Genomic DNA, 27,070 nt, shown 5'->3' with positions numbered 1-27,070 from the left:
AGTAGCTAAGGCATTTGAACTTTTAAGTTCAATTTGTTTCAATTTTCATGTGCATATTTTTTTCCATGGTAAGCATAATTTAGCACAAACCACAAAGAGCCTTGACATAATGGCTCCTGGACTTTGCTTTGCAAAATCAGTTTCCTATGTACGCTGGCAGTCCTTGTTGCTTTGTATTTTCCATAAAATATCAAATCTCAGTGAAAGAAAACAAGTGTTTCATGAGAGTGTCTGGCCACTGTGTATGACAAGAGATACAGAAAAGGTGAATACAGCACCTGTAGGGTGCTCATAAGCACACTATCAATCCAATAAGCCACAGTTCCCAAAGCCCTGTTTATTTCAAAATATGCCAAATACTTACTGTTGTTATCTGAAGTGCCTTTTTTTTTTTTTAACCCCATGACTTCATGGAATGAGTTTGCCCAAAATAGACCCCAAGAAAATAAGTAAAAGCTAAAAGTGACAAATGATGTTGATCCCTTTCAACTTTAAAATGTTTGAATCGGAGGTTGCCAGGCAGCTCTGTTCAAGGTCCATATATTTTTTGGATGGGAAACATGTTTTGATTCAGGAATTATTTCTAGCATTCGTTAACATGTAAATTGCTCCACGAGGAAATCTAAAGAAGATTGAGTCCAAAGATATGTAAATATTCAAATGTAATTGGGGTTCAAGCCCTACATCTCTATTTCTGCCTGAATAGTGAAAACAGAGGAGAACAGAGGTTTTCCATCCTTCTCCCTGAAATCCAACAAAATTTCTCCTTACATGCTTAGCCTCCAAAAGCAATCTGGGGGCATGAAGTTCAGTAAATAACTATAAATTAGCAGAGTTAAAAGATTCAGAGAGCACAGAAAGCATGGGCACCTGGAGTCACTGTACACACCGGGGCATGGAGCCTTCCTCATTGCCTGAGCAATTCTTTGTGCTCTGCTGAGTACAGCTGCGTGTACAGCAGTGCTCTGCGCTAACCTGTTAAAGACCCATTCACTGGTGCAAACAGAAAATGTTATCTTCTTAGAAAATATTATGTCTCCTATTACTTTTGATAGATCTCCCGTGGAATTCTTTTACAGTTAAATATAAATCACATGTGGAAGAATGAAATCTGTTCTTGTAAACTCTGCATATGCACAAGGAGTAAATCATGCAGATGCAATCGGTGCTGTTGTCATAATGTGTCTCCTACATGAAGCAGGGTAAAGAAGGATAAATAATCCTCTGGCTAAGGCTGCACCTGTGTGATGTCATGCTGCATGTCACCAGGAGCTGACAGCTCAGAGGGGAGCAGCTACTGGGGAATATTTAATGAAAAGTGAGGTGGTTGTCTGGGGAGCTCCTACTGCACTGTGTTATCACCCACAAACATGCCAGGCCAAGGCAGCTGTAGGAATATCCCTAAAGGCCAGGCTCAGCATGTGAAAATCAAGATGTACTTTGAATGTATTCGTGCCCAAGTGCCTACTGCAGTTGAGGGATGATTTAGGACATTCGTTCTCTTACTCTCTACCCACCTCCATAGAGCAGGCTGGTGTGCTGCCCCAGGCTGGCCCCCCCCCCACTCCCTCCTCTGTGAGCATTGCTCACAGAGCCCCTCGCCCTGGAGCTAGGGTGGAGGAAGCCCTCGTGGGCTGCCTTATGCAGCAGCAGCAGCAGACAGAGGAGGCTTCAGGAATGAGAATAAGTTCCTGCGTTCCCCCCCACCTGCCAGCCTAAACTTTGCAAATTATTTAAGCTGCTTGTGTTGGTTTCCCCATCTGTAAACTGGGCTTAATTACTCTTTGTCTATAGATATAGAAGAAAGTAAGTCTATTCAAGATCGGGGACACTTTCATGCCAGTAGCAATGGCTAGGTTGAAAATGCATCTCCCAGATTGCTCAGTCAACTTCTGGATGTGTAAGCTGAGGCCATGATAGCCAAGTGCTGATGTTCAGTAACACCTTCAGCCCGTGGGCTGTTGGCAGGGCCAGTGCCAACATGGGCTGACGGCTGTACACAGCACACGCCAGTCTCACTTCATGGAAATCTGCTCCAGATTGCCATAACAAAATGATACATCCGCTGTTTAGTAGTTTCCAAATTATTTTCAGCTATTTCTAGTCTTTGTGTTTCCATAATTTACTGTTATTAACTTATGATGAATCCAGTGTTGTAAGGCTAAATCCATGCAAACCAAATATTAGGTGCTACAGTGTTGGTTTTCAGTGCTGTCACTTTTATAACATAAGAAGTATTTGAGTAAATGTAAAACAAAGCAGTATAATGACAGGTCCTGCTTATAGCCAGGATACTTTTAAGGAACAGATTTTCAATAATCACTTCTCTTTTCAAGCAGTGCTTTCACCAGAAACATTTTATTAGTCTAATTAGGGCAGGGAGTGAAAAGAGCACCTTCAATTCATTTTAGAAATATTGAAAGAACATTAGAGGAGATTGTTGTTTGAACTGCCCCATCACCTGAGCTTTCCAAATGAGCACAACCTTCACCCCCACCCCAAAGCACATGTATGGCCAAATCAATACTTCAGTAGGAGGCTGAAAGCAGAAATGTGCTGGGAGAATAATCTGCCTTCTGAAAGTGCATACCCACTGCTAAAATAAAAGACAGGATTGTAACACTTCCTTCACTGTCTCGAGGATGGGGGAATAAGTTGTGCAGGTAACATGGTGACAGGCTGCTGTCAAGTGCTGTAGCTGGTACTGTGACGAAACTATTGCAGAGTGTCTGTCCACATGAGGTTACAAACCCTCTGGCTCACTCAAGGTCGCACAGACCTTTGGTTATTCGCTGAGCAAGTGCTGGTCAAGCAAATTAAAGGAGTTTGGAGCAGATCTACCAGATGCACCCCATTTATCTTGAAGTTCTGCACTTTCCCTGCCTGAGTTGTGCAGTTCTGGCCACACCTTCAAGAAGGATGAATTCCCACTAAAGCAGGTGTAGAGGAGAGCTGCTTTGAGGGATGTGGGCACCGGACAATGGACCCTGGAAGAGGAAACTAAGAGAGCAAAGTGTGGTTGGATAACTAAACAAGGGTTGGATACACACAGCTCATAGGGGGTATGGATTCTTTCTCTAAACACCCCAGAGGGTAGATGTTGCTGAGCCAGAGTATTATACCTAAAAACCTGGATTTGGATTTGTCAGCAATGGAATCAGCATGGAAATTAGAAGATATCTAATCATTGTAGGAACAAGGTTCTGGCACAACCTGTCAATTGGAAGAGAAGGCATGATGAGATCCAACTGGTTTCCAGATGGAGGCATTGAGGAAAACCCTGCTGTGGTGTGGTTACTGCAGTAGTCGGAGCTAACAAGCTGCAGGAGATGCAGGTCCAAAGGCTTGGCTATGCACCCTTTTTTCCAAGGGCTCAAGAGCAAGCACAGGAAGGGAGAGACGCAGGGGGCTGGAGAAGGGCTAATGAGAAGCCAAGGCACTGGGTTTCCCAAGTGTGAGAGAGATTTTGAATATTACAAGTTTTGGTGACAGAAGTTAATGGTCCTCTTGTAAAGGAGAAACAGAGACCCAGCTGGGGAAGGATGACAGGGGAAATTCCACAGTCTACTTTCTTTCCTTGTTCCTGGAGCTATTACGCAGGCTGTAACAAGTCCCCGTAGGATGAAAGAAAGGCAAAAAACTTGCTGTAGGTGCCTTTGTAGAGGCCTGGACCATACAGGACATTTTGAACTGGTCTCTCAGTTTTTCAGAAAGTTCTGATTAATTTTGTTTCTAGTTATTCACAGGCACATAAAAAAAAATAAATAACTCACTAGGAAGGATATTCTTCAAGTAAGCACTCTAATCTCAAAATACCTGCCTAAAGTGTCATCCTTTATTGAACTACCTGTGCTACGAAATAGCATGCCTATGACAATGCATGCAACATTTTAAGCCCTCAGGGCTACATGAGGAGAACACCCAAATTAAAAAAGGATAATGAAGACTGAAATAGTAGAAGTGCTAGCAGTTACTTTTTAATGGCATCTAATTTAGTGGCATTGTTTGGACTACAGTCTCAGGCTGCAATACAACCGACTTCAGCAAAACGACGCCAGTAACTAACTGTTATGTCAGCCCTCAAGAGCTACGTATTGTCATTATTTTATTAATCACCACCAATAAACCATACTTATGTAGAATTTAATTACTGGAGCCATTTGTTTTCTTTACTTGTGTTTGGGGGGCAAGGCTTTCAAGGATGATGAGAATTATTTATTACAGCGTACATTTTTCTGTTAAAATCTGAATTGGACAAATTTCATTAGAGGATTGTTACAGTGTTAATGTCAATCAAGTTTCTGTTTAGACTGAACCAAATTGTCATTGTGTGGGTCTTCCGGTTTTACAAAAAAATCAAGCAAAATTCACCAATTTGAGGGACTTTATTAAGGAAACTATGAGGACAGGAGCAAAAATTCAGCATAAAATGTAAAGGAGAATAAAAAAAAAAGCTTAGTTATATGTCTTTGATATGTTGACAGTTCCCATAGCTCAAGGTAACCTTTCTCTGTAACATTCCAGGGTTTCCCTTTATTACTGTCTTTTTTAATAGAAGACCAGTATTATGCTTCAGGTGCATTTTTCCGTGAGAAAAACACAAAGAGCAAAAGAAAAGAAGACATATAATGAGCTGAGGAAAGACAAGCAGTAATATCAGATCCCCCCCATCAAGATGAAGACCCAAGAAAGTGGCGACAGTGACCCTGAAGTCCTCCCCATGTGCTGGGCTGGAAGTGGTGTAGCAGGGCCATGCTCTGCTGGGTGCAACACCCATGTCAGCTCAGGTTTTTCTGCAGTAGCTTTAAAAATAAAAGGAGAACACACCAAACTTGAGTATAGCATCAGAAACAATAACACAGGTCCTGCTATCATGTACTTATGCTGCATGTTTGGTTTTAGAAGAAGTATGAGCACTGCATGAGCATTTAGTATAAATTTAGTTATTCAGTTAGGGTTTCCAAGACAGGTGACGGGTAGGAAGAGATCTGTTGACTGCTGTTTCCAAGTGATTGCATTATCTGGTTGTGTAAACGATTACTATGGAGATGTTTAGTCTGCCATTTCGATATTTTAGTCTCTGTATTTCCATTACTTGACCTTAAAACAGAATCAGTATTTTATGCTCAAAAACATACATGTTAACATATTCTTGATATATCAAACAAGTGAATTGGAAGGCCTGCAGGATTTAATTTTATGGTTGCCCATGTCACAAACTAAATAACAAACAGTACCACCAAGTTCAAGGATTAGTGCTTGACTTGGAACAATGGCATGTGACCTCTGTTGACCAGATGACTTATATACCAGCTTTCTAGACTCCTTACGCTCTGTGGAGTGCTTATGATTGTTCTGATTTTTAGTGGTTTTACTTGTACAGCCAGAATTTCGCCTATATTTTTAGGAAACATTTTGAAGATAGATTGAGGGACATGTAAATGCTGTAAGTATAATAAACTGTTCTCGACCCAGACAGGTAGTCCTGACACATTTGACTTTTGACAAAGATGCATTGGTTTCTTCGATGTTAGTAGGCAGGAGGATTTTTGTTCCAGTGCAGAGCAAAACCAAAACTCTTGAAAGATTTGCCAAAACAGAAGTGTTGCTAGTTGAACAGTAGTGTAAATCTTGTTTCACCTACTCTGACTTTGTAAGGCTTGGATGTACATACACAGCTACAGACTGGTGGAGAGGTCAGCTTGGAAAGCTATGCTTATTTAACCTTTGAGTTTTGTTTTTGTGGTACCTATGGGTGGTTATTTTTTAATAAAGTCAAAAAGATCAGTAGACATTATCAAGCAAAACTGCAGCTGCTGAAAGGAAAAATATCCTCTCCCAGGTTTTGAACTATGACTTTTCTATAACAGGAATCCAAACGCCAATGCCAGTGCAGGTAAACTGCATTTTGGAAGTGTTGTTGCTAGAGCATCTTAGTGTACCAGCACACTGCATCACAGATACAAATAATCCAAAACTCAATAGCCTCCCTTGCAGCAGTGGGAGAATTTGCTGTGTTCACTGACCCTCAGAATTTCTCATTTCTTGCTGATGGTGTGACAGTGGAAGGTTGGTTCAATGAGCTGAAGCGTAGAAGTTGGAAAGGTATTAGTTCAGGAACCTAAAAGGTGTCTTAGGAAACATAAAATAAACAAAAAATAATTCCCAAGGGAATACATCCTTCCTGTTTATATTGTGTCTTTTTCCCTTACTTCTGTATGCTCCGTTCAAAACATAAAGTAGAGCAAATATATGTTGAGACATGCTGCCTATTTGTAAAGTAAACACTAACAACAAGCAGAAAAGAAAAGATAAATGAAGAATTTGCATAGTAATCAAGTTCTCTTAACTCGGAAAGTAGTGAATATGTAGTGGTACTAGGTTTTTAAAAGCACAACTGAGACTTAAATTTTTCTATATATTTAAAATATCTCCACATGACCATTTTTCTGGACAGATCTAGGGGGGAGACCTAGTTACAGCTTTTAGTGTTGGTACCGAAACTGGAAAACAAGACTCCCATCAATAGAGGTAAGAGTTCCTCCATCAGCAAATGCATTAGCATAGGTTTCCAGAAAATCTAGTTTAAACCTCAAATAAGTCTTTGATTAACAAAATAAAGTGAAAGGTGTCCATGCATATTGTTGAAGATACTGTAAGCTAGCCTATAGATTCAGACAAGCTAGTGCAAAATGCTCATTCATGAGGGTCACCCAAGGCTCAGCTGATGTATCACGAAGGTTAGAGATAAAAAGTTTTTTTCATTTGCTTTCTTCATTCAATTATAAATATCAGCAATGTTGGAATTCACCTTTGGCTGCATAGAACTTTGCTTGCTTTCCACTACCTAGCCAGTATGTCATGAAGGTTCATATACAGTGTGTGTCATCAAAAATGAAACCCCCTGAAATACAGAAATGGCTAAGGTGCTTATTTCAGCAAGACATCCTTCTTCATATATAGTTTTCAATAAAAATATTACAGATAGTAGTTTAAATTTCACTGCTATTTAGAGAGTGTGCTGGGCAAAATGACAGAAAAGATCCAAGCTGTTATAATCTGATTGTGAATATCAGACTATAAAAGTCGGTAAGACGAGAGACTGACATGGTTTTCTTATTTAATTTTGCTTTGGATGAGATGGCTTCACTTTCACTTGTGGGAGGTTATTGTTGAGTCACAACAGTGGAGATACGAGACTGGGTGAAATAAGACTTCTCACAGGATTGCTCTTCCTTATATACTCTTAGGGAATACACAGGGGAAGTATGAATGGAGATGACCCAGATCAGCCTCGCTGACCTCCCCTCTATTAGCAAGAGACAAGCGAGCAGCGTTTGGCACACAAACTCTGCAGATACATAGATGCAGGGACTGAATCCCAGCCTTGCTGCCGCCACCACTTTCCACTTTTTGTGGTTTTGGCAGGGGCTGGAGGCAGCAGCAGCCGGCGGGGCACCCTCCTCTCCCACAGCCCCTGCCTTGCTTTGCTGGGAGAAGCTGATTCCTCCAGGGAGTGGGTTCTGTGATTGCCATCACGTGTGGGCTGCATCTCCCCCTCTGCAGATTTAATTCTGCAATGCAATACTGTGCCAGCTGAGAAATGCTCCCCCTCTACCCAGCTTGCCTACAGTGCAATGTATTGCAATCTGCCGTGGGCACCTGGAGGTGAAATCCCAGCACAGCACACTGGTTAGCCTGGGGCAGCCCTCCAGCCCCACCTGAGCAGGAGTATTGCCCAGCAAATATGAGCACACAAAAAGATGCACTTTCCAAGACTGTAAAGTCTTCATAGGCTCAAGATGTGTGGGTGGAAGTGAAAACGTACAATATGTCGTTAGCAAACGGTGTTACTTTTTTTTCCAGCCCCTCCTGTCCTGCTCTGTTTTATAAATCCATGCTGCTTAAAAAGACTAGGGTGAGTGCATATGTCTGCACGTACACACACAGCTTCCCTGTCTTAACTAGAGCACGGCTGATGGTTGTTGTCTGGGACTGTACTAATTGACTTCTCTTCCAGAAAGGAAGTTGCTTCCATTTAAAAGAATATCTGTTTTATTTTATTCCTTCCACTATTTACCACCCATAAGCATACAGTGTACATAGTGTTTCATAACCAAGTAGGAATAGAGCATTTCTTCTCTGAGGAGTTGGTGCTGTTTAGTTGCTACATAAAATACTTTAGGCAAGTAGCGCACAGTACACCTGCCAATGATGGGGAAAAGACCTAATCCTCAACTGAGATGTTTTCGTGTTTTAAAACAAAATTAATTATTCTAATGAACTACCATTCTCAAGTATTGGGCCTTAGTATTGCTGTATAATGATGCATTGCTCTAAAATTTCTGCTGATGAGACAATGTGGGTTTGGATGTTTAAAGATGTGAAATAGTTTCATCGGGATCTTAGTAGATACTGCCCAAAGGGACACTGTCACCTACCCTCATCGCCCCTTCTTTCTGAGGGGAAATAACAGTATTTGTCATTCAACTAATTCTAAGGAAAACAAAACTAAACTCTCTGCCAAGAGTTAGCTTGGAGACATTTCACTGCATCAGCTTCACAGCCTAAAGCTCAAGTAGGGCAAAAATAGTACATGGTCCTTCAATGGCTTTTTGAATGGGAAAGATTATTTCCAAAGAATGCAATATGTAGTTTTTTACTCATTTGTGGTCTCTGTCTCTCTCCGCATGAAACACAGCCCCTCTGATGTGCTTACAGCAAAGGCACATCATTAAAGTGCCCATGTAAGTGGTAGCTGGGAATGAGTGTAAACAGGTTTTGACACAGATTTCCAACAGAGTAACATGCAGGAATAAAAAGGGAAGGAGGGAGGGAGGAAGGGAAGTCAGGCTCATATGAGAGCCTTAACTGATCCATAATTGCCTGTAAAATCAGAAGAGAGTTGACTTTAAATAAGAATGTCATAAATATTGCCAAAGCATTAAACAAACATCCAGCTACTTGCTTTGTCTGCGACCTCTGTGGATGTGCTTTGATGTACATGTGCTACATGTAATGTGCATCAGATGAATGTTGCATGGGTAGATCTTCTGAGACTTTCAGAAAGCTCAGAAGGATGGGATTGTGCAACTCCGTGTCAAATAGCACTGAATTAACATTCATGTATAATTTTTGCCTCTACTTGATTCTTTTACTTGATGGTAGCAAAGTCACTGTCACTGAATTTATCCACACTAATACCACAGAGTAGCAAATTATAATTTTAAAGAGAACCATTATTGCAGTTGTGGACTACCTAGGCAGTACAGCACTTGTATGTACCACAAAATTAATGCGTTCAGATTACCCAAACACGTGCAGGAGGCTAGTGCTGGCAGACAGGTCAATAATCGAATGCTTTTGCCTCACACTGTTGACTGCATGGCACAAGACAAGTCAAGCCATTCTGCAGCTACCGTTTTGCTTCCAGCAAGAAAGAAAGACAACCTGCCTGGTAAAGAACCACCACAGTAAGAAAGCAGCTAATTGCTGAACATTTTTCAGATCTAAAAGTAATCCCGAAAGCAAGACAGTAGAGAGACAAACCACATACAGCTAAACAGAGCACACAGCAAAGTAACTTGCAGCAGGCATCAAACATTTCTACATAGTTAAATCAGCTGGATCACTCCGCAGGACAGAAAAAGTCTACAATCCTTTGTTCTTACAGGCTTCTTCTGCTCTTTCTTTCTCTTTATTTATCATCTGTAATTTCACATAAAGACAAGAAAGCAGGTAGCCCAAAAGCAGTAAAGGACACACATTTTTCACCCTGACTGCCTTTGGGGCATCACACAGGGATCAATTTTAACTGTTATACCGAGTCAGGTGTCAAGATGTGCATGCTTGAGAACAGGAAAGCTCCTTTCCAATAAGGATGGCTTGGATCAGCTCTCCTATGCCATCTTTTGTCTTCCTGCAGAGTTTATACTAAAGGTGGAGAGTGCCCCACTTTGCTCAGGCAGGCTCTAACTGGTGTAAAACCTAGCAAGGGACCTTTCTGGAAGGACTGTTTAAGCACTGAGCCCCACAAGTCTAATTCATGTCTCTGAATTAGAAAGTTCATTATCAGTACCCTGATAATGCCCTTTTTCTTTGCCCTGGAAAGCACAGCCCAAGCCCTGGCACACCCCCAGCAACTTCAGCTCTTGTGGGGAACGCTTTGCAGAAAGCTTGTGGCACCTCAGGTTTGGTGTCCCCTGTGCACTTCTCAAATGATCGGCTGAGCAGACACAAAAGCGTTTTGAGGACAGTTTTGGTAGATAATTACTCTGATGGAAAAGCCATCAGGTTAGCACTCAGGGACGCCAGCTCCTTGGGAAGAAGAAGTGTTCATAGCAGACAGATGTGCAAATCAACACCAGTCCCCATTTTACAATTAAACAGTCAACTTTTGACAAGATGTTTCCCCAGAGGTGTCTTTGCTAGCTTATCACATCCTTGCATCAGCTCCTCTCCAGCCCAGCTCTCAGGTGACAGCGCTTGTGCCTCCAGGAAGGGCTCTACTCACACCAGCCTTTGGGCATGTGTTTGCCTCCCCATGCACTGCCAGGGATCAGCATGGCTTTGCGATCATGTGGTTACACTGTGTTTCTCCCCATGGAGATGAAGGTCTGTTGTCAGCCTCTGAAGTGGAACAGAAAGGATCAGTGATGCCAACTTCTGATGGGGAAAGAGAATGGAAGAGGTATTTTCTTGAATACCTCAATACAGTGGCTTGATGATTGTACGCTTTCCACTCTTTAATGTCTTAGGTTAGGTACACGATGGTATCTGCCTGCACCAGTGATTAGATATAAGCCTCTTCTCACACCTCTGCAGGAATTAATGTGGGATGACTGATTTACTGTTTACTTCAAAAAAACTTGGGCCGCTTACAATAATCATCAAACCATTCCCATTTTGAGTTTCCTCATACCACCTCTATGTTACCAGCTCTTCATTATCAAATCTAGCAGAATGCCACCATTCCCTGCTCTAACATCTCAGATATGTATTATGGCTTCTTTCTACCCTGGTAGATCTGATAAAAGCCTATTCTTATTTGCCACGGGCATTCTTAAAAGACAAAAAAACCCAAAACAAAACAAAACAAACCCCAAAACAAAGCAACAAACCATTGTTGAAAGAGTACAGTGCAGGTATTTAAAGAGGCAGCTTCTGACTGCTGCTCCTTTCTCCTCTTGACATGAACTTCCTTTGGTAGCTGACTCATTGCCCTGAGCTATCGCTCTAATTTCTTTGACTTCTGATGAGCAGATGCTCTAAATCTGTCAATATGAAGCACAAAAGGGTCTTATTAATGGTCCGACTGCTACGTTTTTGATGAGCAGTGCTATCAATCTTACCTTATACATGTGCATTATTGCTAGCAATTGTTTACATACGCTGTAGCTCCCACCTTGCTGCTTTATACCACCTCACTTCATGCTGCTGCCTCATATAGAATGGTCTTTATGCTACATATATCACATTTAATAGCTTGACTGAGCTTGAGGCTCATTTTCTTTGTAAGGTACCAAGCTGTAAGACACTTTTCTGTTTTTCGTAGTATATTGGTGTGCCTTGAATTATTCACTCTATTTCTGAGAAGCAGCATTAAGAATGTAATCTTCTGTTCATAAATCCATTGGAAGACTCTTAATAATGTAAGCCTTAGTGGAACATCCCAGCATTGCAAAGGAAGGAGTAAGCATTTCCTTAGGGTTTCAAATGGTTCGCTCGCCTTTCCTTTGACAGAGCTATATCCATTCTTCAGAAAAAAGGAAAAAAACCCAAAACCACACCTAGCTTTTGAAAGATTTCAACCATTCCTTTCTTCTTTTTCCTTTTAATGAATGATCAGCCACTCTGTCACTACAGGAATGTCCATAAAGCTCGCAGAATACACAAATGCCAAATTCAGGACCATTTACATTAATCAGTTAACACTTATGCACTCCCTGATCCTGCTGCAAAGAAGTTTTGCTTCTATGAGCCTCCTTCTCCTGAAGACATCCTGGAAGCCTCCATTTCAGTAGCAAAGCATCATCTTATAAACACGCAGTTCAAGTGAAATCAACCATACCAGAAGCTTGCATTCATCTCTAGAAATGAGAATTCTTAGAAAGACTTGCGCTACCTACTATAGAAATGGTGGCACTGGTAGCTTGGTGGCTGAAGCCCCTGTAGCTCACACGAATATGGTGATCCTGAACTCTGAGGACATGCATGAGGCTGTGCGTGAGTTCAGTGATCTCTCTGCACAGGGATGCTTTTGAAATGAAGATCTAAGCAGGTGGCAGCAGCATCTGTGACTTCAGACAGGGTCTTGTTCCTGAGACATTGAGGTATGAACAGGAAGATTCAGCAGCTGGGTTTTTTTCTGAAGCACTTCATGTCTTTGGATCTCTGTTTTCTTACATCAGCTTTTACGTGTTACTTCTACTTACATAGTAAACTTCTTGTGGGGCAGCACAGGAGTTAATCTTGATGAGGTCTGTGATTACAGAGCTACTTATTTTTGCAACTACTCACTAAATAAATTTCAACATTTCAGATAGTATCTACCTGCCATCAGGCAACTGCAGCAGAAGATGCTAATAATACGATCCGATTTGGGTTTATACAGCAGCTCCACAATATAGTCCCCAAAGTGATGATAATTTCTCACAAATAAAGTATTTGCAGTGGTATTTGCAAGTTTGGAAGACACAGATATGTGGATTAGTAAAATTAAGCTTATCACCCATTTAATGTCTCATGGTTTGGATGGTACAGCATTTTGAACCCTCTACAACAAGTTTACACTGATTTGGCTTTGTTCTGGTTTCATCATACATGTAAAATCTCTCCTGTGTTTACTTAAATATCATTAAGTACATTTGGGCCAAAGCTGTTTGGTTTTGTTTTCTCCCACAGGTTGTATCCAATTCAGGATATTATTTTCAAATAATGATTTAAACAGGAATATGCATGTTCATATACTGCTAACATGATTTCCATAATAATATGATCCCTTTTAGGAAATAATCTATGCAGAATCAGTGTGCTGGTAAGTGTTGTATAAAGCTAAAATTCAAAAGTGACAGTTAATAACTTATCTGTTGAATGTACCCAATTGTCCATGGGAAAAAATAATTGTTTCAATTAAAAAAAAAGAGTCAGCTTTGCTTTTATTCTACTAACAGCTGTGAAAGTATTTGTCTTTATTAGTGTCACGCTACTACTCTTCAAATAAAACTGTACCCTATCATTATTGGAATAAAGTTTATCTGTTATTCATAAGCTGCAGAGAGATGTTTTCCCTTACTCCTTCCCTCCCATCCTCCCCCCCCCCGTTGTTTTTAATGGCCTCTACAGAAATCTTTCAAATAAAATTTTGTATTACTTTCTTTTTCCTTGGCACAAATACATTTTTCCCTGTATTTCTGTGCTGAAATTAATACAGTTCTATTTTTGTCCTTCCTTATCTGTACATTAACAATAGACCATGTCTGGCTCAGAATTGTCTCCGTAGCTCCCATTCATGGGGAAGTCTTAAAGGCCTTCCCATTCTTGTTGCTGAGAAGAGTGGTTCCTATTTTGAAGAGGTTTTAGTTAGCTACCTACGCTTCAAACCTGTAAATCAGTGAAAACTCCACGGGTGGCACGTGTGAGGACCACATCAGGCCCATGACGCTGCTATGGAAGGCTTTGCTGGTGAAAGGGTCTGTGTGTGTTTGTGGGAGATATAGATTAAAAGCTGAAGTGCCAGTACAAAAATATTCATTGTAGTTCCTGCATGTGGTAGTATGAATATGTGTACGTTGCAAAAAGTTTCCCTGTGGCAGTTATTCACAAGAATTCTTACATTCCTCTGTGTAATAATGATGCCGATGGCAAACAGATTCATGAGCAGGATGTCCAGTGACACAGAAGTACTGAACATCATGCTTTAGGATGTCCACCTGTTCTGTGTCCTAGAAGAAGGAGGCATTTCTCACTCCTTTCCCTGGAATGACTCATGACAACCATGATTTGAGGCAAGATGTTAGATAAGACAGACCACGTCTCACTTGATAATTCTTGTCCTATGACATTAATAACTAAGTGTCTTGAGTTGACTTGTCTCTGGGTACGTGGAATTTTATCTGGCTTGGAGAGCCTGTCTCCACAGGCTTCCTTAGGAAGGAAAGCTGTCACTTTTCCCTGGATCACACAGCTTGTCTCATGGAGGATCATGCAGAGGTATGTTGGAATCAGCAGGACTGATTGAAGCTAGGGGGCTTCATTCTTAAAGCTTAAAGTACAGATTCATTCAAATACCAAAGTTTGCAGTAGAATATTTATGACAGAAAATGCACAAGAGTGTCTGCAAGTCTCAACTACCTTTGGAAGAAGAATCACAGCACCACGGTTGATGAGGCAATTGGTTGACGCTCCTTCTTTCATCCAATCTTTAATTTTGAGTTACACAGGTCATTGTATTCTTTAGCAAGATCCCAGCTGTACACAGCAGGTACATAAAGTTATTCCTATCAAAAGTCCTAACTAATGGATCTGAAGAAGTCTTTGCATTATCAGCGCCAACAGCCATCTTTGGTAGGACCTCGAAATGGAATGGGGAGGGCATTATGCCATATGTTTATCAGGTGATGGATGATTAATAGGTCTTAGCATACAATGAATGTGTATCTCTTCTTCACATGCTAATCACATGGCATTTATAAATGTCAGCACCTTATCGTGGCAACACACTCTGAATTTTGTGTGTTTTTTAAAGGTATTTATTTTTAACATTTTAATGTGTGTATTATTAAGGTTGTGTTATTTGAAATGTCCCTTTTGCAATGATTTAAAAATACACTGAGGGTTTTTTTTTCATTTCTGAAGTAATTAAATTATCGCATTTTAAATCTAGTCTAAAAAAATCACTGCATATAGTGAGGTTTATATTGTGTTTCTTGAACTACTAAAATGTAGCAATGGGTGTCACCTTGGAATCTGAATCATGACAAAGGTAATTTATAATTATTAGACCAAGAAGCTTTGGGGTTTTTCCATTCTGCTCTTTTTTTTTTTAATGTTAAACTTATTTGCTTAGCAAACTAAGGCCTTCATTTAAAGTTATAAATTATAGTTCTACCATTTGAGAATTCTGTAATTTTCATTCAAAAATCCTGAATTTCATGATTTGGTCATAAAACTGTGCTTTATTATCAGATGTTATTAGGAAGTGTGAGCTTTAAGGGATTTTTATAAAGGCTCAGGGAGAGTTTGGGTACAGAAAATCCAATGAAAAACACACAAAGACTCTGGACTCAGCTGCTATTTAAGCTGAGCTTTTTAAACTGCAAAAGACTTTGTTTCCCAGCTATAATTTTGAGGTCCTTTCCTCTGCTCCTTGGTTCAAACAGTACTGCTGTTGTCTTTAAAGAACTAAAGAATTAGGAATTAAATTAAAGAAATTAAGACTTCTTTAGAAATCTGTGCCTTCAAACCTGTATTTTATCCTTGGGCAGTGAAGTTTTTGAAGTTAATGTGAAGGCTACTTGATGACATTAAGTTTGTAGGTTTAGACTTTTGGTACTCAACCATTTTCTTAGTGATAAATATCCACATTTTCAAAAGAGTTTATTGAAATTGGCACTAGCTGGCATCTTTGGCAGGGACCTCACCAGAGTGGCCAAAGATTGAATCAGTTTGGAACAAACTGCTTTGCACCTCCAAGCAATGGTTTCTGAAACAAGCACCGGGTTACACTGGCAAAACACCAAGGTTTTGCTCCAGTTTCTTCCTTGCTCCCCAGTAGGACATCAGCCTCCAAGGCCATCTATTACAACCTTTCCAAAGCACTAAAATCACTTCAACTTTGTATAAAAGATTTATTCTCCTACATATCACCATCTGCGTTGTCGTGCATCTGTGGACTTGAGAATACTTGCAGATCACATCACAAATAATTCTCAACCAGATGCTGATTACTCTTTTCTCACTGTATCTCCTTAAAAATGATGTATTTGATGCATTGTCCTAAAATGAAACTCTTTGATGTCAGGCTGGGGATGGTTAAAAAGAAAGGCAAATTTCTCCGAAATTCCTTGTAAGCTGTATTGCTTCCTGTATCAGTGAGATATAAGCAGCCTAGACTTATAGAACCCCTCAAAGGATTTTATGAATAGCCATCACCTGGTGAAGATGGTCTTGGTATTTTAATTAAAGGTCAGACAAAACTACAGTGTAAACCTTGGAGATGTTTTGTAGCAGTCATTTAAAGCAGAGTTTCTTAACAAAGCCTTATTGTATTAGTAAAATGATGCCCAAACCCTTTCTAAGTTTTACACAAACTGCAGCCTAAACAAAGCAGCCCCTGCCAAGTTCAGGATGTGAGTTCAGCATCCATACATCACAGCCTGACCCTACATCTGATTTACCCCTATACATTGCTGTGGAAGGGCTGGAGGGCTGTGCACTGCTTCGCTTACTCCTCTGTCTTGGCTGCGGGTAGCATATGGGACGTATTGCCAGCCTGGGACCTCGGACCCCTCCACGACACAGTCACTGGGCAGGACATTGCAGATGCATTAGGGATGGTGCCAGTTTTATATTCCGCTCGGCTTTGTTTGCATGCTTGTGTTACAACCTTCACAGGAATTAAAAATAGTTTGGTTTTACGTAATTAATATTACTGTGCTAAATATGGTAGTGATGCTCTGGCATGAATATCCCAATTGCCAATCATGGGCATAGTTGTGCAGCAGCGTGCTTCTGAAGGTCGTGCTGTAAGGCTTTATTCAAAGTGTCAGCTTTACTGTTACAAGTGATCTTAAAAACCTGCAAGGCAGTTTTCTTGCCAGATTTATGAAGTATTTTAAACTATTTGCTACAAAGAATATGTCTGATTTTTAAACCAAAGTCTTTGATTTCTGACTTTTCTAACTTTGGCCTTGTGAATTTGTTTGGAAAAAAAGAGAAAAAAAAAACAGGTGACATGGTTTGCTTGTTCACTCAGTGGTGACTTGTATGCAGAGAAGGTGGCACAACCAAAAGGCTTTTCAGAGAAGCCATCTGCCTGCGCACACCGCTTCCATGGTTTTACCTTTCAGATCTAATTTGCTTTTGGTTGCCACCCAGCTGAGGGTGGATGTTTTCCTCTGGCTCTTATAAGGATGTTGCATGCTCAGATGGGTTATGATGATGATTCTACGCATGTTCCTTTTGAAAAATTCGGAAGCGTTTTCAGTGCTGATTTCCCTCAAGAGTTATTCCACCCCACACAGATTGGCAGCACCGCGCCACAGTGCCAGGATTTATGTGGTGACCTTGGAGACACAGGCACTTCCAAATGGAAAACACTTGGAGCTAAACTTTATTTTGGATTACTGAGCAGTCTCCACTATTGTTTAAATCAGAATGGGATTACACAAATAATACATAACATTTATACAACATTTCATAACATGAGAGGATTCTTTCACATGCGGTTCAAGCACAGTCTGCCTCCTCCAGACTATTTTGCTGTTGGGTCCTACCTTAAACCTTCACTAGGACTTAGGAAATGCAGCACTAGCCCCTCCTGCCTCTTCTAGGATCTAATGTTTTGGGCCATCCTCCATCACATGGAAGCCGAGCATTCCTAAAGGCACTGTGGGCAGTCGTACTTAGTGCCTGCTCGGGATGGATCTGATTGCAGATGCTCAACTGGCTCTGGGCACCAGAGAAATGCCAGTGTGTTGCTTTGCTGCTTCTTGCAGTGCTCCCCAAGCCCGCTGGACCCACACAGCCCAGCCCCACATGGGGCTGTTCTCTGGATCACGGCATTCTGCTGGGACAGCTGCTCTCCCAAACTGCTCAGGGCACATCTCAACTGCCTTTTGGAGCTGGGAGCCATGCTAAGAAAGAGGTGCTGGTGGATGGCAATGAAACATCTGAGCGAAGGCACGTTGAGCGCAAACCTGTAAGCAGCAATAAACGCAAATCCAACCTGCACTAATGTTAATTGTCATTCAGTTTATATCGATGTGCAGTTTATTAAACCATAAAGCAAGGCAGCAAGCACAGAGAGCAACTCTAGAGATAATTAAACATAATAAGGGTTTCACTTAATCCCTCAAAACCCAGGAGAGGCACAGTTAAGACTGAATACCCTCTTTGCACTGAAACGCATTTTTAGCACAGCCATTTAAGAGCACTTCCCAGTACAAGGTTCCAGGACAGGAAAAGGTAGGTTCCACCTTCACTTCTGAATACGCTTTTCCCCCCTTTTCTTCATGCCTTTAGATCGCTCTGCTTATGAAGCCTGAACTCTGACTTTCAAAGTAGTTTGTGGCTCATAATTTTAATTGCAGTGGCAGGTAGAGACCCTCATGGGTGACACAGAGGAAGGCCTGGGTGCAGGACAGGTGCTGGGTGTTGGGGTGTGAGGAGGGCTGAAAGCAGCAGGGATGCGGTTGGTACCCGTGTGTGCTCTCCTCTCTGGCTTCTCTCATTTCCCCGCACTCATTTCTTGGACAAGAAAGGTCAAAAAGGGGAAGAAAGGAGAGGGTGGACTAGTGCAAAGGGCTGAGTGAGAGACTGTTGGAGCCAGGAGATGAAGGAAGGGGACAGCGCTTAAAGAGTGAAAACAATTACGGCAAATCTGAGATTACTGCCGAAGGCCATCGAAGAGAGGGAAAAAAAATGCCCCCAGCTGTAATTTGGGACTCCCGGGACTGGTCGAGGATGCGAGAAAAGCAGGGGTCGGGAAGCCACCGAGCCGGACGTGTTCGGTGTCTGCCGGGAAGAGCCACGCCTGGGCTAACACAGATGGGAATCAGGAGCAGAGCAGGGGAATTGCCCCCCGGCTCGGGTCTGAGCCGCTGTACAGATCCCGCAGAGCACCGACCGTTGTACTGGGGGCTGCGCTGCGCTCCCGCTGCGCGCAAGGGCCGCACCCGCGCTGCGGGACAGCAGAAGGGTTAAAGGCGTCCGCGCTTCCGCGGCTCTTCCGCCCGCCCCCCGCGCACGGCGCAGGTTTGGGAGGAGGGGTTTGCGCAGCGCTCGCCCGGCTCCCGGCCGCTGCCGCTCAATGCTGCGGCCGCGGGCAGCTGCGGAGCCGCACACCTCGGGGCTGCCGCGCACGGCGGGCAGGCAGCGCCCGCGGAGCCCCGCGTACCCCGCCGTGCCCAGGTAAGCGCGCCGCGGCTTTGCACCGGGAGGAAGGAGGCGGATTTGAACAGAGAGGAAAAAAAAACCCAACAAAAAATAAAATGGGAATAAATCATGAGAGCGGTGGCAGCGCGGGGGAAGGAGAGCGGAGCTGAGCTGTGCGGGGCTGCGCGCAGCGGGCGCCGGGGAGCGCGGCTCGGTCGCGGAGTGCGGGGTGCTTGCGGAGCGGGCGGCTCCTTGGGAAGGGGGATGCGGGGCGGAGGGGGCGCGGAGCCCGGGGCGCGGCTCCCGCTGCCGCTCGGGCTCCCCGCGGAGCGCGGCGCGGCACCGTGGCTCCGCAGCGAGGTGCCGGGCCGGGCTTCCTCTCGTCCGGCGCGGAGCAGCGGAACGGGTCTGGCAGAGCTGGCCCTGGGCGGGGGGCCGGTGCTGCGCCCCGGGAACGGGGAGAGGAACCGCGGAGGAGAGCGCGGGGATGGGGCTGTGTGTATGTGCGTGTCTCTGGCAGAGGGGATGCTCCCTCGCAAGCTGGCAGAAATGCATGCATAACTTTTTGCTTGATCCAGCCGGCGGTGCTCGCTCGAGTTTTAGCTTCTTTTGCTTTCCCCAGGCTGATGTTGCTTCCGTGTCGTGAGCAACATAATGCAGCATGTTGTTTTATTTATCCCAGACAAGAGTGACTCGCTCTCTAAACTACAAATTAAACGATGCAGCTTGCATAACAAGTGGAAATAGTTTGTATCTTACATACTAATTATCCATCACGTTTTAGACTAAGCAAAAGCGGGGTTTTTTTGCGAAGAGGGTTCGATAAAACAGTCTAATGTCTTACAGCAATGTATTCATTTTCCCTTGCTGGATTAATGTGGGCAAAGGATTAAGAGCCAGCATGTTGATTAGGCACCCTGAGGTGCAGGGAAGAACAGGAACATTTGGCTATAGAGAGAAGTCAGTTTTTGTGTTTGTGCTTGCACATCCTCCTGTTTACGTGGCTCTGTTCAGGACCTGCATTCTAGCCGATAAATCATTTAGATGAGAGCAGGGACTGGTGTAATCCTCCTCGGCGAACGGTCACGGTACTCCTAAGATCCTTTCTGACACGGGCTCTCTACCGCACTCCCTCCCAGCACAGCCGCTGTGGAGATGCCACGGCCCGTGGCAGGTCCCAGCCGCACGGCAGCTCACGGAGCCTTTTCCCTCTGTTCTCTTGCGTGCTCCCAGCTCCTCACACTGCTGTCGTGGGGCACGATGGCCAGTGCCCGGCATGGGAAGCGGGGTGATGGGGACCTGCGCTTGGGACCCTCCAGAAGCCTTTTCTGCTGCTTTCCCGGCCAGGACACTGTTTTTTCTTCTTTTCTGCACCTGGGAGCTTGCATTTTTACCCTGCATTTCTAAGTCCCTGAAAACTGCTTAAATGGCTCTTGAATAATCCCTCAAAGTCACCTCCCCTCTTTAATCTAATACCAAAAGGACTTAGTTTACATGGCTAATCCCTCTTTTACTTGCTGTACAGCCTCCTTTAGAGGTGTGCACACTGCTAATTTTCCCAAAGCAGCCTGCTTTAGACAATGGCTTCCGCTGGTGTGCAGCAACCTCTCCCTCCTTTGCTGAACTCTGGGCAGAGCGAAGTACACCTGACAAGATTTTGTTTGGTTTCAAGAGGTATTTCATCACATCCCATCAAGTGAACTAAACCTTTGCAGGAAGACACACCAGAACCTTTTATTTGTATGTATCTGTGTCTGTCTACTTGGAGGCTTGGGGCAAGGGGTCTTCTGCCCCATGTACCCATGCTTTAGCTTGCCTGGAGGCAGTACCTGGATGGTGAGGACTGGGGTAGAATGGGGTGCACCCGCAGGTAGTTGGAGTTGAATGATCCTGGAAAAACTCTGGCGACTTGGAAATTTTCTAGTCCTTATCTCTGCAGTGGAGTTGAGCTCTCTCGTAGCCCATGAAGTGTTCCTGGAATTCTAAGCTTGTGCTGTGCTATAGGATGACAAAATACATGCTTTGAATCTGATGACAGCAGAAAAAAAAAGCTTACCTTTGCCAGAAGCCTCACTTCTCCCATGGCGTGTAAACAGTAAACATGATTCTCTGATACTGCCTTCAAACCCTAACTTTACATGCCTTAACGGTGGTGTCCGAAGCTCTTTAGCCCCTAGCCTGAGGTTACCCTGGATGACTGATGAGGGGCAAGCGTGCCCGCAGTGTGCTCTGGGTGATGAAAGCGCGTGACTGGCAGCAAGGTCCCTTCCCTCGGCCACAAGGATGCTTTTTGTCATGGTGTGGCACAAGCTCTCTTTGGGTGGGTGGTCTCTGAGACCACAGCCATCCTTCCCTGGGGTGGCCTTCATTGTATTTCCAGTGTTATTCCTTCATTGCTTGTCTCCTGAGTGCTGAGTTTTAACAGTCAGCTGAGGAGCATTTATTCCAGAGGGAACAACAGCAGCACTTCAAGACAGCAAGCAGCTGGCGAGAGAGCCCATCTTGGTTCCCAGACTTGCACCTCCTCATGCATGAAAGTGTTTCTTGTTGATATCCAGGTCTCTATATTTACTGGTTTTAACATTTTTTTTGATTTAAAATATGCTCCTGTGTTACCTCATCAAGGACAGCTAAGAAAACGGGTGTAAGCATCTGCATGACTTCTACCCCAGGTGCAAAACTTCAGAATAATTTTGTAGACATTCTTGGTGACTTATTTCCCTTGTTTTAGGGAGTTGGCTTTTGTCTGACAGTTCTGTGTAGTTAACTTGATAAAAAAACCCAGCACAATAGATGTAAAGACAAGGCAAAGTTGAAGAAAGGGTATTAACCACAAGATAGCTCAATCATTGCCTTTTAATGGTCTCTCATGGCCTTTCTGAATTGTGTTTGGTGAAGGATGGCGGGGAGGTATCAGCTGCCCATGGCTGATCTCAGTCAGGGACCCTTTCAGTGTCTCCATCAGGCTGTGCATGCAGCTCTTGGGCTGCAGGCGGTGCCAGGGAAGATGCTGTTGCTTAAAAAAAATACTCTGCTGCGTTTGAAAGTTCATAAATCATCACAGGTCTATTTTTAGCCATGTTAGATTAGATCAAGTCTGGGGTTTCTTCCCACACCTCCCATCTGTGGCCTAAAATGACCCTGTAAAAGCTGTTTACATGCTCCTTTTGCTGGCGCCTTGTTCAGCTCCATTGTTATGCAGAAGATGGGGCTCCATTTGAAGAGGGTTTCGGTGCAACAGTTGGGAATTTTCCTTCACATGCAGAAACTGGAAGCCTGCTGCTTGGTGCGTGAGTGATGTGCAGCCCCTGACAGGAAGGTAATCACAAACACAGAAAAGTAACATGAATCACACCAAATCCACAAATGTCAGCTCCGAAACTCTAATCTAGGCTTGCTGCCAAGATTTAAACTTGCACACTTCTTTACTGTTATCTGCTACAGTGGTTACTCAAATATAAATATGAATATCATGATAGTATTGATTCATTCTTTTTATCATTAACAAAGCAAATATATAATGATGACATCCAACTGATTTACTGTTTAATGCGAGTACACAACTATTTCCTGTCCCCTAGCATTATCCACCAAAATTGGCGATATTAAAACAAAAACTCCTGTGTCAAATCTGTTTGCCATCTTGGCATAAATGAGGTTCACATGAACTGAAACAACAGTATTTTCTACACTAAACAGGGGTTTCCAGTACTGTATGCATTGTACTTGGGAAATAACTTCATTCTTTGCTTTTCCCTAGATAAAAGCAGGCACTTTTTATCTTAATCTGCAGGATAAAAATCTGTTTCAGCAGGACACCAAGAAGAAGAAAGATTTGTTGGTTGGTTTGTGGGTGTTGTTTGTTTGTTTGTTTGTTTTTCCAGTGATTTAACCCATCAATTAAAGTTGAACCCTGAGGACCAACAGGGTCAGCGTGTTTTGAAAACAGTTAATCTATTGGCTTTGTCATATGCACATTTCAAATTTAGGAAGCTAGAGCATAGGGAGCAAGTTTTGAGTCTGCAATGTAAATTGGGATTTTTGCTCAGGTATGCAATTACAGCATACAAGTATCAGCAGGTAAGTGATGACACTTACTGCATTATTATTCCACTTCAAAAAAATGTTATGGGGACTCAAGAAAATAATTTACAACCATTAAATTTTTAAAATCACCTTTACAGGATTTTTTTTTTTTTTTTTTTTTTATTTTTGTTAAACAGGTCTAGGTTTCAAAAATGAGTTTCTACTAGATTTGTTTCTTCTATTAATTCTTCTGTATCTCCCAGCTGATCAGCAGTTGATGCTATATTATTTGAAAGTTTGCTGGAGCGGTCTCAGATATGGCCAAATCTCTTCATTAGTGAATTAAAGTTTTGATATATCCAGTACCAAGCTGTCCTAAGAAGCATTATACTGAAGATTAAAAGCATCACGATCGTATTTCAGCACCTCTTCTCTTTGTTTTTCCAGAGGTTTTGAACCTGGCTTCAGTGAGACTCTGGACACAACCGTTATTAACCATCTCACATGGGCTTTCCCATTTTGCCCATTCTTGTTTGCAGAGCAAGATGTAGTTAAAAGACCAACTGTTCAGCTTGGCTTTCTCCAGATTTTGTTTAACCCAGGAGGACAATGTGACAGCACTCCTGTGATGGTTCGCCTTCCTTTGCAGCCCTTGTTCAAAAGTAGCATGGTCCAGGGGACTCCTCCTTCAGTGTTCCTGCACCTCCTGCAGTCATTCTACAGAGTAGTTCAATTTCTGGCCTGGTCACCACTTGCATCTCCTGGGATTTCCTGAGTTAACATCCTTCTGAGGTGACTGGTTGGGGGAGCATGGTAGACTGTAACGGCCAAGGGGATGTGGCCAGAGTTGAAAGAGTTTCCAACAGCTGTTGGCACTTGGTAGCTGTTCAGGTGACAACTTAGACCTGAGCTCTGTCTAACTCCAGATTGATTTACTCTTCTGTAAGTTCTATCAGTGTAAGGTCTTAGCCTCAGACAAAATCTGTGTTTTTAATTTTATATAAATGTTTAGCCAATGAAGAGATGTGGCATTTAAATGCAATCTACATAAGGTTTAGCAGGTCATTTTTGTCAATTAGAAGACTAAGAAAGGGAATAAACAGTGTACTTGGTATTTGTAATGGAAAACCTGTATTACAAATAGTAATTTAATCTGAATAGTACTGAATTGCAATAACCTCCCAGTGTTTTTTTAACAGAACCGTGAGTGCATGGTTTATTAAACTCTTTTTATGCAGATAACAGTTTTATTTGGGAAGACTTACAAACAAGTCATACTCAAACAATTAAGCACATTTCCATCTCTACGCTTCCAGTAATAGGAGTGTGAAAACCCAACTAGCCATCTGTGACAGTCCCCAGGATTGCTGAGGATATTCAGCTCACACTCTTTCCTTACTCCCTGCCTCTATGTTAATGGTTCTGATCTCCCACTTTTGCCTCTTTCTAGCTATAGCTGTAAAGCCTTTAGCAAAGACTTTTCTCCAGTTTGATCTATAGCCATGGTTTGGGTGTTCTCCCCCTTCCTGGGCTCTGTTAATGACCAGTCAGCAGAAAAAATGAATTCTGCTCAAAGCCCTCCACTGAGTTTAGTCCCACCTTCCTCCATGCCCATCTTGTGACTGAGCCATGGTCTGTTCTTCTGTGCCTTTAGGTAGTCACAGGCCACTTACTACCTGTGGGCCAACAGCTGACCTAGGGGTTGGAGAAAGCCCTCAAGCTGTCCAGGTTGCTGTCAGGCAGATTTCCCTTCCTGGGACTGATAGACCTAGGCTCATATCTGAGCCAGATTCTTCTGTTAACTTAGCTGTAAATTTGTACCAGGTTTAAGTCAATAATCTTTTATAGAACAGGTTGTGTATTAGCAACTTGTATTGGTGAATCAATGACAAAACAAATGGCCTGGCTGACTGCCACAGTACTGAGCTGCTTTCAGGGGACCTTAGCCTAGCATGGCCACCTTGGTTTCCGTCCCCACCAAATGTGAACTGATTGCTGGGCTGATGTACTTTATCCGCTTCGACACTCAGTGGTACTCCAGTGTTTTATATAGCATATGTGTGAGGAACCTGTGGTGGTTGGGCTAGCAATGATGCGTAGATTCATGTTTCTTTTTCCATGATATTATTTGATAACACTGTGGTTTGTGTTAATGGTGTGACCCACGAGAGGCATTTGAAAGGCATGCTCAGCACTGAGCAGAGGAGGGTTCTTCTCCTCCTGCGTAGAGCACTGAACAGTTTTCATCAAATAAGATTTATTTTTTTTTTCTATCACTACTCCCCTGCTCTTCTGAAATGGAGGCAAAAGCTCTGTGTCCTCTTATCATGAATGAATGGATGAATATTCTTGGTCTTTGTCTCCCAGTCTTTTGGAAAGGAAAAAAAAAAAAAAAGCCTCTGAACAGCACTCAACTCCTAGCTTTTTGAAAAGAGTTACTTCAGCATAAGAGCAGAACATTTGCCTAAGAGGGTTTTAGTCCAAGAATGACTTTTCATATTTAATTGATCTGTATTGTTCAATTAGGGAGATGTGTAATGCCCTCTGTTGTGCGTGTATAGCTGGAAGTAGAAATGAATGAAATATGAAGTACAGCAGAAGAGTAATTTCAAACAGAATCAGCTCCTAGCAATGTACGAAACAGGATTTCAATCCAGGCCTTGAAACACGGGAGTAAATATAAATTGTGTAAATACATCAGATTGTTAACTATGACACGCTAATTATTTTGAATTATAGTATTTGTTCTTATTCTGGCCAGAATTCAGTAACCTTTTTGTTCTGAATCATATTTATAAATATTTCCAGCTCCTGAATTAATGTTTCAAACGTTTCAGTGTGTTATGCTTCTCTGGAAACTGCTTGTGTGGGCTCCAGAGCCCCCCATGGTTTCCCAAATACAGGTGTGCAGTTGAGCATCGGGAGTACGCAGCAGTGTGACAATGCACAGACACGAGTGACACGATCCCACAGGGTGGCAGCACTCAACCCGCATCACCCGCACTGCTCCGGCTGCTGCCAGAGCAACTTCAGCCCCTGGCTTGTGATCAGGCATCCAGTGGGGCATCCCATAGTGCATCCCTTCCGGCCCAGAGCAGCACACAGCGGGGGCACACCTGCAGCCAGCTGTGGAATTACAGGAGTGCACCCTTCCACATGGGCTGGGGAAAGAGCCAGTGCTGGCTTGCAGGGTGTTAGATGGATATTGAATTTTGTATCTACAACCCTATTCACAATTTCTATGGTGTAACTGTCTCAGGATTCCTAATTCTGAAGAACCAATACACAAATGCATAATTTTTCTCCTTGACATATTTCTTTTATTGGTGTCATGATTCTCTGTTGGCCCACAAAGCTGTTCTGTTTCTCAGTTTACCCCTTGGTTTCCCCCACTGCTTCTACACTTGCTGTTATACATCTTTACTGAAACAGCCCGATGCAGCAGGTTGTCTTACATTTTGGCTGACAGGTAAGGATTTTTGCGGCTTGCTCAGCATTACCCTCTCTTTGCTCCTCCCCAGCTCCTTTGGTTCCAGCACAAGATGATCAAGAGAACAAGAGGATTCCTCTGTTGGATCCAGCACAGTCAGACTTGCTGATAGAAAGTGCCAGTTATTCATGAAGAATGATTTTAGACTTTGCAGAAATCAGTGTCCACAGGCAGTGAGTGCAGTTTGTGCTGGAAGCTGACTTGAAAGGTGCATGGCACATGGGATGGTTTGTCTGCGCGCACTTCTCCTACTTGATGCTGTGCAGGAAGGCTTTCTGGGGATGTACATGTATCTGTTAAGGATAGCTGGGTGTTAGTCCAGAAATCCACATGGGAGAAGAGATCTGCTGGCTGCTTTGCCAGCTTCATTTTTGGGCATCAAGGAGGCGTCACTTGTTGGGAAGGGAAAGCTCTGTGGGCAGGAAGGTTGGGCAGGCTAGATGGAAGGCACTGAGCATC

General features: G+C 43.0%; 1 protein-coding gene across 2 annotated transcripts in view; it reads left to right on the top strand.

Moving 5' to 3' along the window:
- The first annotated feature begins 18,904 nt into the window (after positions 1–18,904).
- The window catches only part of CNTN4 (contactin 4), a 332,256-nt gene continuing 324,090 nt past the window's right edge, over positions 18,905–27,070 (top strand). Inside the window, exon 1 of one of the 2 annotated variants that reach the window (XM_030500859.1) lies at positions 18,905–19,131. The gene's annotated coding sequence lies outside the window, so the exon portion shown is untranslated. The remainder of the gene's footprint in view (positions 19,132–27,070) is intronic. The other variant, XM_030500858.2, reaches the window with a different exon arrangement.

Source organism: Strigops habroptila, chromosome 11 (genome assembly GCF_004027225.2).
Source record: "Strigops habroptila isolate Jane chromosome 11, bStrHab1.2.pri, whole genome shotgun sequence".
Lineage (NCBI taxonomy): Eukaryota > Metazoa > Chordata > Aves > Psittaciformes > Psittacidae > Strigops > Strigops habroptila.
Note: the sequence above shows the minus strand (reverse complement) of the source record. Positions and strands in the feature narration are given on the sequence as shown.